Genomic DNA, 13127 nt, shown 5'->3' on the forward strand with positions numbered 1-13127 from the left:
TCAGTTCTATTATGGTGATTATGAATTTGCATAATGTGAACTTTCTGAGGGTGAGCATTGTGTCTTTTTGTATTCTCAGCATATGACAGGCACTTAATGAATAAAAGTTAAATTGAACTGATACTGGTCAAGCAAGTATAAATCCTAAATTTTATACTTTTGCTCTTTTATAAATGGCTTCTTTCTTCCTCAGCATTTGTGCTTTGAGGTTTGAAATGGCTATATTCTGCCTATACTTTTGAGGGGCACCAGAGTGTCTTATAATTTGCTCAACATTGTATTCCTAATCAAGCCAGACCTATTTAAAGCAGCAGTCCAGAGAAAGTCCCTTTATCGTCCTTTGCTTCCCAGAGCAATTTCATCCTTATTGCACTGGATCCCCAAAAGGGATTGCATGGGGATTTTCTACAGTGTCTACTGAGACAGTGGGTATCCCTTAACAACAATATGGAAAATATTGTTAGTCTAGAGAGTTTAAGAGCCCTGACTTTAGAGAAAGCAGTCCAGTCTGACATATATAAAACACAATGTATAAACTAGCTCTGGGACCTTATGGCAGTATCGTACCTTTTGTGAAAGTCATTTTCCCCTTTTGTAAAATGAACATAAAAGTGGCTACCTTGCAAAGCAGTTGCACAGATTAGAGATAATATCAGTGTATGTAATTGAATATAATGTTTAATAAATGTTTGTTATTATCTAATCTATTACTACTTTTGCTCCTTCCTTTAGTACAGCTTAGTAGAACTGTTCTTATTGTCTCTTTCAAAATACATTTTACCACCAGCAAACTCTTTAAATCTTCTTTCTCACATCACTGCAAGAAAAATCTATAATGGAGTCTTTTAATTCAAATATTCACTTGTGGTCTCTGTCAAACATCTCTTCCTTAGCATACCCCCAACAGCCTTCGTGTTCTGCTGAATGTTGGTAGGGATCATATAATTTCCTCCTGAAACCTACACTCTCAGCCATGGTGTTCCATGTTATAATTGGATACTTGCATTAACAGGAAGCTCATTTTTTCCTATGGTAGCTCATTCCATCTTTGGATAAATAATGACAATTAGAAATTATTCCTTTAACAGAGCTGAGACTTATTTTTCACTTATTTCTGCCTACTCTCCTTGGCTTCTACCTAGTTGCTTTTGAGTTAAAAAGATCTAGTTTTGACTCGTGATTTTACCACTTATTAACTCTGTGAAGATGAGCAACTTATATATTCTGTTGATCTATCATATGGGCACAATTAAATACTATTCATAAATGTTTGCATTAGTAATGAATGGGTGGGAGTACATAGAGTTCTTAAGGTAATTGTTGGCACATGGTAACTGTTATTACTATTATATTTACTTCTACTTAAATAACCTTAAATTATATTTATTATTTTTGGAATGGATTAGTCTCCCTTACAGTTTCTAAAGCAGGCAGGAAAAAGTTTCAAGCATTCTGGTATGAGGTGGGAAGTAGTCACATGAATACTGAAAGCTTTTGGTTCAAGACCCTTGCACAGGTGAGAAAATTAATACGTAAAGAGCAGTTACCTGCCTGGAGTTATTATTTGACAAAGCAAAGGCATCTGGTCTCTTGAGGCTCAGTTCCATTCTCTGTCATTATGAAATGATGACTGAAAGTGATTTCAGTCAAAATGAACTTAGTGGCAACAAGAGGTCCCACACTGGCTCACTGGGCTTGCCTAAGAGTCATTTGACTATGAATCTAAAAACTTGTGTCTAGTTCTAACCTCCAATAGCTTTACATTCATGGACAAATGATTTTATCTCTCTAGGCCTTACATGTACCCAAATAATGAGAATAATACCATTCTGCTCGACTCATTTGGAGAGAGAGGTCCAAATGAGATTTTGTACTTTTAAATGTGTACCCGATTATGCTATGCAATGAAAACAAATTATGTCTTATGTTTATGTAGCCCCAAAGTTATGTTACCAATAATTTTACCTATGATAAACATCTCAAAAGGACCATTTTAATTCAATTTTTTCTTATAGCTTTTAGAAATTATGTTAAAAGCCCATTTCTGCTTATATTTTGGCTAAAGTTCATTAATGTTCTTCTTCTTTCTACCTGTCTCCAAACTGGTTTTGGAATATTTAGGTATTATTTTTAATCTATACATGTTTAAAGAGGGGCAAATTGAAAATGCAGAATGTGGAGCACATAATAGCTGAGATTTGTGCCTGTAGCCAATGTGAAGATTAGCTGAACACAAACTTCATTGATCATATTTAGACGTCATTTAATAATGTTAGGAGAAAAGGGCCTTTCCAAGAAAATTATATTGGAAGCAGAGAAGAAATCACTGTTCAGTCTTGCCCTAACATTCTGTGTAGGAGGTTGGATGGACAATATGGCTTCCAATTGCTACATGTCCCTAATACCTTTTTTGGAGAAAGTCCTCTCCTTGCATGGTTTGGTGCCCTTCTGCTTGTCTCTGTGTTCCTTCTTAGAAAACCATGTGAACCACAGCAGTCCACTTCTGCACTCATGTAATTCTTTCTAGAACTAGAATGGAGAGGGTCACTTCACTCTTTTCTTAGTCACCCTACAGCACACGGTGTTCAAGGCCTACTGAAATCTGCTATTCTGGGAGGCTTCCCATCTATAGATTGGAAGGTACACAGGTCTCTATGCTCATGTATGCCCCCATTCTTCAGGGGAAATAATGTCTGCCTCCCTCATGTTCCTCTCTGGTGACTCTGTGTGGGCCTTTTGGTTCTTTAACAGAAAATGCATTGCCAAGAAAGGAGACGTCAGTGGATTTTTCTTCTAGGCGTTCTCAGTTTTTAGGAATGAATGATTTACAGTCTCCCTCATTTGTCAGGGAGAGGACTGCCACTCCCTTTCTGGGGAAGGTGATTGAAACTTATCACTGAGCCAGTGATTTCTCCACTGATCTTCTTCTCCTTTCCTTCCCCCGGTTATGTACTTAATTTGGGATAGGGCTGGATTGAGAGGATTAGTTTTGCCAGTCTACCTTCAACCTATCTGTGAGTTGGCGGATGCAGAAAGATGGCTGGTCCAAATAGCATGAGTTTCTTTGAACTTAACCTGTGGAGTCCTTAGCATATTTTAGTTTTAACTGTGAAGTCCATTCTAATCCAGCAAGCTGCACTCACAATTGTTGTCAATCAGGAGTAATAACTCCCCTCTAGGAAGCATTTAGAAATGGGGATGGGGAGTATATTTGATTGTTACCATGCATAGAAAACACTAGAGATACTAAATATCCTGAAATGTGTGAGATAGTCTCACCAAATGAAGAATTGCCATTCCCCAAATGCAAACAGCATATCCCATTGAAAGACTCTGCACTGAACATCAACCTAGTAAAATTCTTAGTGATTTATCACTGTGAGATGAACTTACAGTTTTTATTTCATTTGTATTTTATTGATTACTATTGATGATGACCATCTTTCATATTTCTTGGCCATTTTTATTATGAATTTTAAACTTATACCATATATCCATATATCAGCTAAGGTTGTCCACTTTTAACGTATTATACATTTTACATAGCAATCATGTCATACATTTGCAAATATACTCTTATAATGTGATGCTTGCTTTAACTTCCTTAATAGTGTGCTCATTTTACAATATTATTTGTCTCAGAAATATAGGTATGTTTGTATGTTTGGGGAAGCAGTTTTCCTCAACATAATACAAAGGGAAAATGAAGACTTACAAGGACACCAGGTTGGTGAAAATACTTTCGGGTGGTTGGACTTGAAAGGCTAAATCACTCTACACAGGAACATTTTGCCAAAGTTTGAGTAGTGTTATTCTTGAGTAAGGTTTCTCAACCTTGGTATTGCTAATATTGTGGGCTAGAAAATTATTTTCTGTGGAGGCTTTCCTATGCATTGAAGGATATTTAACAGCATTCCTGACCCGTACTCACTGGATGCCTATGTGTGCCCTCCCCAACTTGTGGGAAGAATACAATTTCCATGGAAAGCACAATCCCATTGTTTTTTGAAAAGATCAGTGGAAATTTGCAGTTAGAAAATGCAAGTATGGATATTTAAAGAGCTGGTTCTGTATCTACTTTGAATATAACAACACTTTAGACTTGGCAGATATCTGCAGAACATTCCATCCAACAATCTCAGAATATTCTTTCTTCTCATCAGCGCATGGAACATTCTCCAGGATAGACCACATGTTCAGTCACAAAGCAAGACTCAACAAACAAAAAAACTGGTATTATTCCATGTATTTTTTCAGATCATAATGGATTAAAATTAGAAATCAACAAACAAAATTCTGGAAACTATGCAAACACTTGGAAATTAAATAATAATCTACTTAATGACATATGGGTCCAAGAAGAAATTAAACAGGAAACCAAAAATTTTCTTGAAACTAGTGAAAATAATGACACATCGTACCAAAACCTGTGGGATACTGCAAAAGCAGTACTAAGGGGGAAATTTATCGCATTAAATGTCTATTTCAGGAGAATGGAATGATGGCAAAAAAACAACCTAACACTTCACCTTAAAAAACTAGAAAAACAAGAACAATCCAAACCCAAAGTTAGTAGATGGAAAGAAATAATTAAGATCAGAGCAGAACTAAATGAAATAGAAACCCCAAAAATGATACAAAAGATCAATGAAACAAAAAATTGGTTTTTTGAAAAGATAAATATAATTGACAAACCTTTAGCAAGGCTAACTAAGAAAAGAGAGAAGACCCAAATAACAAAAATTAGAAATGTTTAAGTATGTATATATGCATATGTATGTGTTGGTTCTTTTGAACCACGAAATATACCAGGTAGTGTCTGGTGTCAAGTTTGCTCTTTCTGTGCAACAATTTCCTCTAATTATCTCTGAATCTTTCATAAGTCATTTCATACACACAAAGCTGTGTTGGTGATGGTGGAGCAAGGAATTAAAGTACAGTACTCAGAAGGGAGATATGATTTTTTTTCACATTGTCCTTCTGTGAAGTCCAGCATTTTAGTAGCATTATTGCTGAGGAGCATGGTAGGTCTAGGCTTCCCAGTGGAGACAAACAACAAAGCAAGCAGGTGGCTGTCCAAGCTGAATACAAAAAGAGAACATATTTTGGAGAAACAGCTTTGTACAGGTATGAGATATATATTCTCAAATTTGCCAGAATGTAATCCTCTTAAAGGGGAAATTCTGATGCTTGGTTTGCATCGTCAAGATGCTACATAAATGACCATATATCTGCCAAATTCATTGCCATTGTCATGCTCTTGAATTCTCTCTTTTCTTGCTATTTCCCTAGGGAAAAAAAAATAATGTCAATTCTATTAACAATGCTGCTAATAGACCTTGTTTGCCCCAATTCTAATAAGGGATTTCATTGCATATAGTCATTCACATATAATTCAAATCCAGAGAGTTACAAAGCTTGAGTACATTAGAGATACCAGGTCTAGCACATTCACTTAAATGTGAGGCCCACAGAGATGAAATGACTAATTTACATAACTTATTATACCTTCCTACTCTAGAATTTTTTTTTCCTATTGAGAATAGAAAAGGTCTACCTACCTTCTCCTTCGTTAATTGATTACTAATTAAAACCTATCAAAAAATAAAATCAGGTGTTAACCTTTTGTTTAGAGACAACTGTAACTTAGCTATTATTTATTCCTTGTTGAACGATTAAATAATGTTAATGAGAAAAACATTCCTATTCTACAAGAACATATGTAAAAATCCACAATCTCACCCATGTAAATTATTTTTTAACTTGTGAAAAAAATTCAGTCCTGAAAACATCACTAAGAGTTTTCTTTTATGACACAAATCAGAAATGAATAATAAATATTTTGATAGAAAAAAATGATAAAAAAAACATCTAACAAGGTAACAGTTGACAGGTTCTTTTCTTTCAGCACTTTAAAGACATCATTCCTTTGTGTCCTGGCTTATTAAATTTCTGACAGTCCGTCTGCTGAAAGTTGTTGCTGTACTCCTATGTAAGCTTTGTTTCTGCTGGTTAATTTTAAGATTTCCTCTTTACCACCGGTTTTCAGAAATTTGATAATGATGTCCTTTGAATGGTGTGTGTGTTGTCAGTGCATGTGTTTATCTTGCATAGGATTTGTAGAGCTTCATGGGTCTGTGAGTTATAGCTTTTAATGAAAGTGTAAAAAAATTATTAAGCACTGTTTCTTCAACTTTTTTCTATCCCCAACTTCCTCTTTACATATGGGACTTCAACCGCATGTATATTAGCTCTCTTAATTATTGTACCACACAGGCCACTGAAGTTCCATTCTTTTTTTTTTTTTTTTTTTAACAGGGATAAATACAGGGTTCTGTGCTTGGATAAAAAATAAGTTTGAATAAAAATGAACAGAGAATTTTTTAATGGTATCATACATACCATTTAGGTGTTTTAGGCAATAGCACAATCAACGTGAGTTGAAAACATGTTGAGGTCTCCAATGGGAGTAAGTTTAAACGAGAGGGAAAAGATAAAGAAGAGATGTGGAAACCAGATTCTATCATAAACAGGAGAAGATTTTAGGAGGGTTTAGCTTAAATTAGAGAGAACGTTCTATGTGTCTTCATTTAAGTGGTTGCTATGCAGTCTTTCCCTAAGAAATTATTGCATATTGCTACAAAGTTGAGGAATAGGAGTAGGGTACAGTTTTTACTTGCAGCACAAACAATGGGAGAAGAGCAATGGGAGAAAACAGATTCTGAAAACCACTTGCCAGGGATGCTGGAGGATATTCAGGGGTTTGATAGGTAACAAGGAAATTACACATAACTCTCAGCATCAGGAATCTTAACACACACACACACACACACACACACACACACACACACACACACACACACACACACACACACACACACAGGAATTGTTGTACTCTTCCTGTTTTACATTGTTTCTTCTTGACTATAGCTAATTTATTGAAACTCTCCCCGAATGATTTATGTCATGTTTTTAGATGTGACCCCTAAGACTGTGCTACATGTCTGCAATAGTTGCCATGGCCTTTGTAGAATTTAGGTTCCGAAGACACAGACTATGAACTAGGTGGGTGATGAGTGGAATTGGCAGGAGGATGGTGAATTGATGCTTTGGATTCTTGATGTTATGTTCCTGAATTAAAAATATATTTATATGTATATATGTGTGTTTATATGTATATATATGGATGATGCTTTTATTTATTATAATATTTATTATTTTTATTTATTTATTTATTTATTTATTTATTTATTTATTTATATTTTTTTAAATTTTATTTTGTCGATATACATTGTGGCTGATTATTGCTCCCCATCACCAAAACCTCCCTTCCTTCTCCCTCCCCCCCTCCCCCCCAACACTGTCCTTTCTGTTTGCTTGTCGTATCAACTTCAAATAATTGTGGTTGTTATATCTACTTCCCCCCCCCCGGTTTTTTTTTTGTGTGTGTGTCTGTGTGTGTGTGTGTGTGTGTGTGTGTGAATTTATATATTAATTTTTAGCTCCCACCAATAAGTGAGAACATGTGGTATTTCTCTTTCTGTGCCTGACTTGTTTCACTTAATATAATTCTCTCAAGGTCCATCCATGTTGTTGCAAATGGCAGTATTTCATTCGTTTTTATAGCTGAGCAGTATTCCATTGTGTAGATGTACCACATTTTCCGTATCCACTCATCTGATGATGGGCATTTGGGCTGGTTCCACTTCTTGGCTATTGTAAAGAGTGCTGCGATGAACATTGGGGAACAGGTATACCTTCGACGTGATGATTTCCATTCCTCTGGGTATATTCCCAACAGTGGGATGGCTGGGTCGTATGGTAGATCTATCTGCAATTGTTTGAGGAACCTCCATACCATTTTCCATAGAGGCTGCACCATTTTGCAGTCCCACCAACAATGTATGAGAGTTCCTTTTTCTCCGCAGCCTCGCCAGCATTTATCGTTCACAGTCTTTTGGATTTTAGCCATCCTAACTGGAGTTAGATGTATCTCAATGTGGTTTTGATTTGCATTTCCCGGATGCTGAGTGATGTTGAGCATTTTTTCATATGTCTCTTGGCCATTTGGATATCTTCCTTAGAGAAATGCCTATTTAACTCTTTTGCCCATTTTTTAATTGGGTTGCTTGTTTTCTTCTTGTAAAGTTGTTTGAGTTCCTTATATATTCTGGATATTAATCCTTTGTCAGATATATATTTTGCAAATATTTTCGCCCACTCTGTTGGTTGTCTTTTAACTCTTTTAATTGTTTCTTTTGCTGTGCAGAAGCTTTTTAGTTTGATATAATCCCATTTGTTTATTTTTCCTTTGGTTGCCCGTGCTTTTGGGGTCGTATTCATGAAGTCTGTGCCCAGTCCTATTTCCTGAAGTGTTTCTCCTATGTTTTCTTTAAGAAGTTTTATTGTTTCAGGGTGTATATTTAAATCCTTAATCCATTTTGAGTTGATTTTAGTATACGGCGAGAGGTATGGATCTAGTTTCATTCTCCTGCATATGGATATCCAGTTATCCCAGCACCATTTGCTGAAGAGGCAGTCCCTTCGCCAGTGAATAGGCTTGGTGCCTTTGTCAAAGATCAGCTGACAGTAAGTGTGTGGGTTGATTTCTGGATTCTCTATTCTATTCCATTGGTCAGTGTGTCTGTTTTTATGCCAGTACCATACTGTTTTGGTTATTATAGCTTTGTAGTAGAGCTTAAAGTCAGGTAGTGTTATGCCTCCAGCTTTATTTTTTTTGCTCAGCATTGCTTTGGCTATGCATGGTCTTTTATTGTTCCATATAAATGTCTGGATAGTTTTTTCCATTTCTGAGAAAAATGTCATTGGAATTTTGATGGGGATTGCATTGAATTTGTATATCACTTTGGGTAGTATGGACATTTTCACTATGTTGATTCTTCCAATCCAAGAGCATGGGATATCTTTCCATCTTCCTGTATCCTCTCTAATTTCTCTCAGCAGTGGTTTGTAGTTCTCATTATAGAGATTTTTCACCTCCTTGGTTAACTCAATTCCTAAGTATTTTATTTTTTTGGTGGCTATTGTAAATGAGCAGGCTTTCTTGATTTCTCTTTCTGCATGTTCACTATTGGAGAAAAGAAATGCTACTGATTTTTGTGTGTTGATTTTGTATCCTGCTACTGTGCTGAAATCATTTATCAATTCCAAGTTTTTTTGTAGAGGTTTTAGGCTGTTCGATATATAGGATCATGTCATCTGCAAACAGGGACAGTTTGACTTCATCTTTTCCAATCTGGATGCCCTTTATTTCCTTCTCTTCTCTGATTGCTCTGGCTAGTACTTCCAACACTATGTTGAATAGGAGTGGTGAGAGTGGGCATCCTTGTCTAGTGCCTGTTCTTAAAGGAAAAGCTTTCAGCTTTTCCCCATTCAGGATGATATTGGCTGTGGGTTTGGCATAAATGGCTTTAATTATGTTGAGATACTTTCCCTCTATACCTAACTTATAGAGGGTCTTTGTCATGAATGAGTGCTGAACTTTATCAAATGCTTTTTCAGCATCTATAGAGATGATCATATGGTCCTTGTGTTTGAGTTTATTAATATGGTGTATCACATTTATTGATTTGCGTATGTTGAACCAACCTTGCATCCCTGGGATGAATCCCACTTTATCGTGATGAATAATTTTACGTATGTGTTGTTGTATTCTGTTTGCTAGTATTTTAGTGAGGATTTTTGCTTCTATATTCATCAAGGATATTGGCCTGTAGTTTTCTTTTTTGGTTATATCTTTACCTGGTTTTGGTATCAGGATGTCGTTTGCTTCATAGAATGAGTTTGGGAGATTTGCGTCCGATTCAATCTTTTGGAATAGTTTGTAAAGAATCGGTGTCAATTCCTCTTTGAATATTTGGTAAAATTCTGCTGTGAATCCATCTGGTCCTGGGCTTTTCTTTGTTGGGAGCCTTCTGATAACAGCTTCAATCTCCTTTATTGTTATTGGTCTGTTCAAATTTTCTACGTCTTCATGGTTCAGTTTTGGGAGCTTGTGTGTGTCCAGAAATTTATCCATTTCCTCCAGATTTTCAAATTTGTTGGCGTATAGTTGTTTATAGTAGTCTCGAATGATTCCTTGTATTTCAGATGAATCAGTTGTAATATCGCCTTTTTCATTTCTAATTTTTGTTATTTGAGTCTTCTCTCTTCTTTTTTTTGTTAGCCATGCTAATGGTTTGTCAATTTTATTTATCTTTTCAAAAAACCAACTTTTTGATTCGTTGATCTTTTGAATTGTTTTTTGGTTTTCAATTTCATTCAGTTCTGCTCTGATCTTAATGATTTCTTTCCGTCTGCTAACTTTAGGTTTGGATTGTTCTTGTTTTTCTAGTTCTTTAAGGTGAAGTGTTAGGTTGTTCACTTGCCATCTTTCCATTCTCCTGAAGTGAGCATTTAATGCAATAAATTTTCCCCTCAATACTGCTTTTGCAGTATCCCACAGGTTTTGGTATGATGTATCATTGTTTTCATTAGTTTCAATAAATTTTTTGATTTCCTGCTTGATTTCTTCTTGGACCCATATGTCATTAAGTAGAATGCTGTTTAATTTCCATGTGTTTGTATAGTTTCCAGAGTTTCGTTTGTTATTAATTTCTAGTTTTAATCCATTGTGGTCTGAGAAATTACATGGGATAATTCCAATTTTTTTGAATTTATTGAGACTTGATTTGTGACCTAATATGTGATCTATCCTGGAGAATGATCCATGTGCTGATGAGAAAAATGAATATTCTGAGGTTGTTGGGTGGAATGTTCTGTAGATATCTGCCAATTCCAATTGGTCTAGAGTCTTGTTTAGATCTTGTGTTTCTCTACTGATTCTTTGCCTAGATGATCTGTCTCATATTGACAGTGGGGTGTTCAGGTCCCCTGCTATTATGGTGTTAGTGTCTATTTCCTTCTTTAGGTCTAATAGAGTTTGTTTTATAAATCTGGCTGCTCCAACATTGGGTGCATACATATTTATGATTGTTATGTCTTCTTGATGGATCAGTCCTTTTATCATTAAGTAGTGTCCCTCATTGTCTCTTTTTATGGTTTTTAGTTTAAAGTCTATTTTGTCAGATATAAGAATAGCTACTCCTGCTCGTTTTTCTTTTCTGTTTGCATGGTAAATCTTTTTCCATCTTTCACTCTTAGTCTGTGTGAATCTTTATGGGTGAAGTGGGTCTCTTGTAGGCAGCATATAGTTGGGTCCTGCTTTTTGATCCAGTCAGCCAGTCTGTGTCTTTTAATTGGGGAATTTAAGCCTTTTACATTAAGAGTTGTTATTGAAAGGTGTTGATTTATTCCTAGCATTTTATTGGTTGTTTGGTTGCCTTAGGTGTCTTTTGTTCCTTGCTTTCTGATTTACTGTTTGTTTTCTGTGTTTGTTGGTTCCTTAGGTTGTAGATAGTGTTTTTGTTAGCTTGTTTTCTCTTCATGAATGCCATTTTTATTATACTAGTGGGTTTAGATTTTTCTTGGCTTTTTATGGCAGTGGTAGTTATTTTTCAGGACCCAAACCCAGTACTCCCTTGAGGATTTCTTGTAAGGGTGGTCGTGTGGTAGTGAACTCCCGCAGTTTTTGTTTGTCTGAGAAATATACTATTTGCCCCTCATTTCGGAAGGATAGCCTTGCAGGGTAAAGTATTCTTGGCTGGCAATCTTTGTCTTTAGTATTTTGAAAATATCATCCCAATCCTTTCTAGCTTTTAGGGTTTGTGATGAAAAGTCTGATGTTAACCTGATTGGGGCTCCCTTATAGGTGATTTGACGCTTCTCTCTTGCAGCTTTTAAGATTCTCTCCTTGTCTCTGAGTTTTGCCAATTTGACTATGACATGTCTTGGAGAAGGTCTTTTTGGGTTGAATACATTTGGAGATCGTTGAGCTTCCTGGATCTGAAGATCTGTGATTTTTCCTATACCTGGGAAGTTTTCTGCCACTATTTTGTTGAATATGTTTTCAATGGAATCTCCATTTTCCTCCCCTTCTGGAATACCCATGACTCGGATATTTGAGCGCTTAAGGTTGTCTGATATCTCTCTCAGATTTTCTTCAATGTCCTTGATTCTTTTTTCTTTCTTTTTGTCTGCTTGTGTTATTTCAAACAGCCCATCTTCATGTTCTGAGGTTCTCTCTTCAACTTCGACAAGCCTGCTGGTTAAACTCTCCGTTGTGTTTTTTATTTCGTTGAATAACTTCTTCAGTTCAGCAAGTTCTGCTACATTTTTTTTCAGGACATTGATTTCCTTGTACATTTCCTCTTTCAGATCCTGTATACTTTTCCTCATTTCATCATGATGCTAGCTGAGTTTTCTTGTATCTCATTCAGTTTCCTTAGAATTACCAGTCGAAATTCCTTATCAGTTATTTCAAGGGCTTCTTGTTCTATAGGATCTAAAGTTTGAGATTTATTAACTTTTGGTGGTGTACTTTCTTGATTTTTTGTATTTCTGGTATCTTTTTTTTGGTGTTTATTCATTGTGGCAGGGGGTGTCACAGTCCACCGGTTTGAAACTGATGACTAACTAGGATGTTGCTGTGGTTGCCAATTTCGTATGGCTCCCTCCATGACTGCTCAGTTGGCCTCTAGTGCCTTGTGTGTGTGGTTGCCTTGGGTCTTGGGCTTCTCCGGGGAGCCACCTTTCTGGTCAGCTTGGACTCTGCTGGGCTGGTGGATCACGTACCACAGGGTGTGTGATCTCTGTTGAGCTTTCACTTCCTGTGCAGGACTTCTCCCTGTTCTGTGTGCTCTGGCCCAGGCTGTTAGATCGTGCAGTGGCGACCCCACTGGGTGTGTGGTTTCTGTTGAGTCTCCGCCTCCCTGGCCGCACGTCTCCCCACTCTGTGCGCACTGTGCTGGGCTGGGGCGTGTCTTCTGCACCCCTCGTCTATCAGCTGGGCCTTCAAGACCCTGCTAGGCACCGCCTTGCCCAGGAATTCTACCAGGTTTCTGCTAGGCACAGACGACCGGTCTCTCTGGGTGCCTTTGTAGCACTATGTAGATCTTTCTCGGGTCTTGTTCACCTTTGTATACCCCCAGTATAAACCGAGTCTAGCGCCCACCTGCAGCCTGGTCTCCGGCAGGTTCAAGCGGACCTGGGAACTCTCCTACCACACT

The sequence above is a fragment of the Cynocephalus volans genome, chromosome 2, assembly GCF_027409185.1.
Source record: "Cynocephalus volans isolate mCynVol1 chromosome 2, mCynVol1.pri, whole genome shotgun sequence".
NCBI classification, from domain to species: Eukaryota; Metazoa; Chordata; class Mammalia; order Dermoptera; family Cynocephalidae; genus Cynocephalus; species Cynocephalus volans.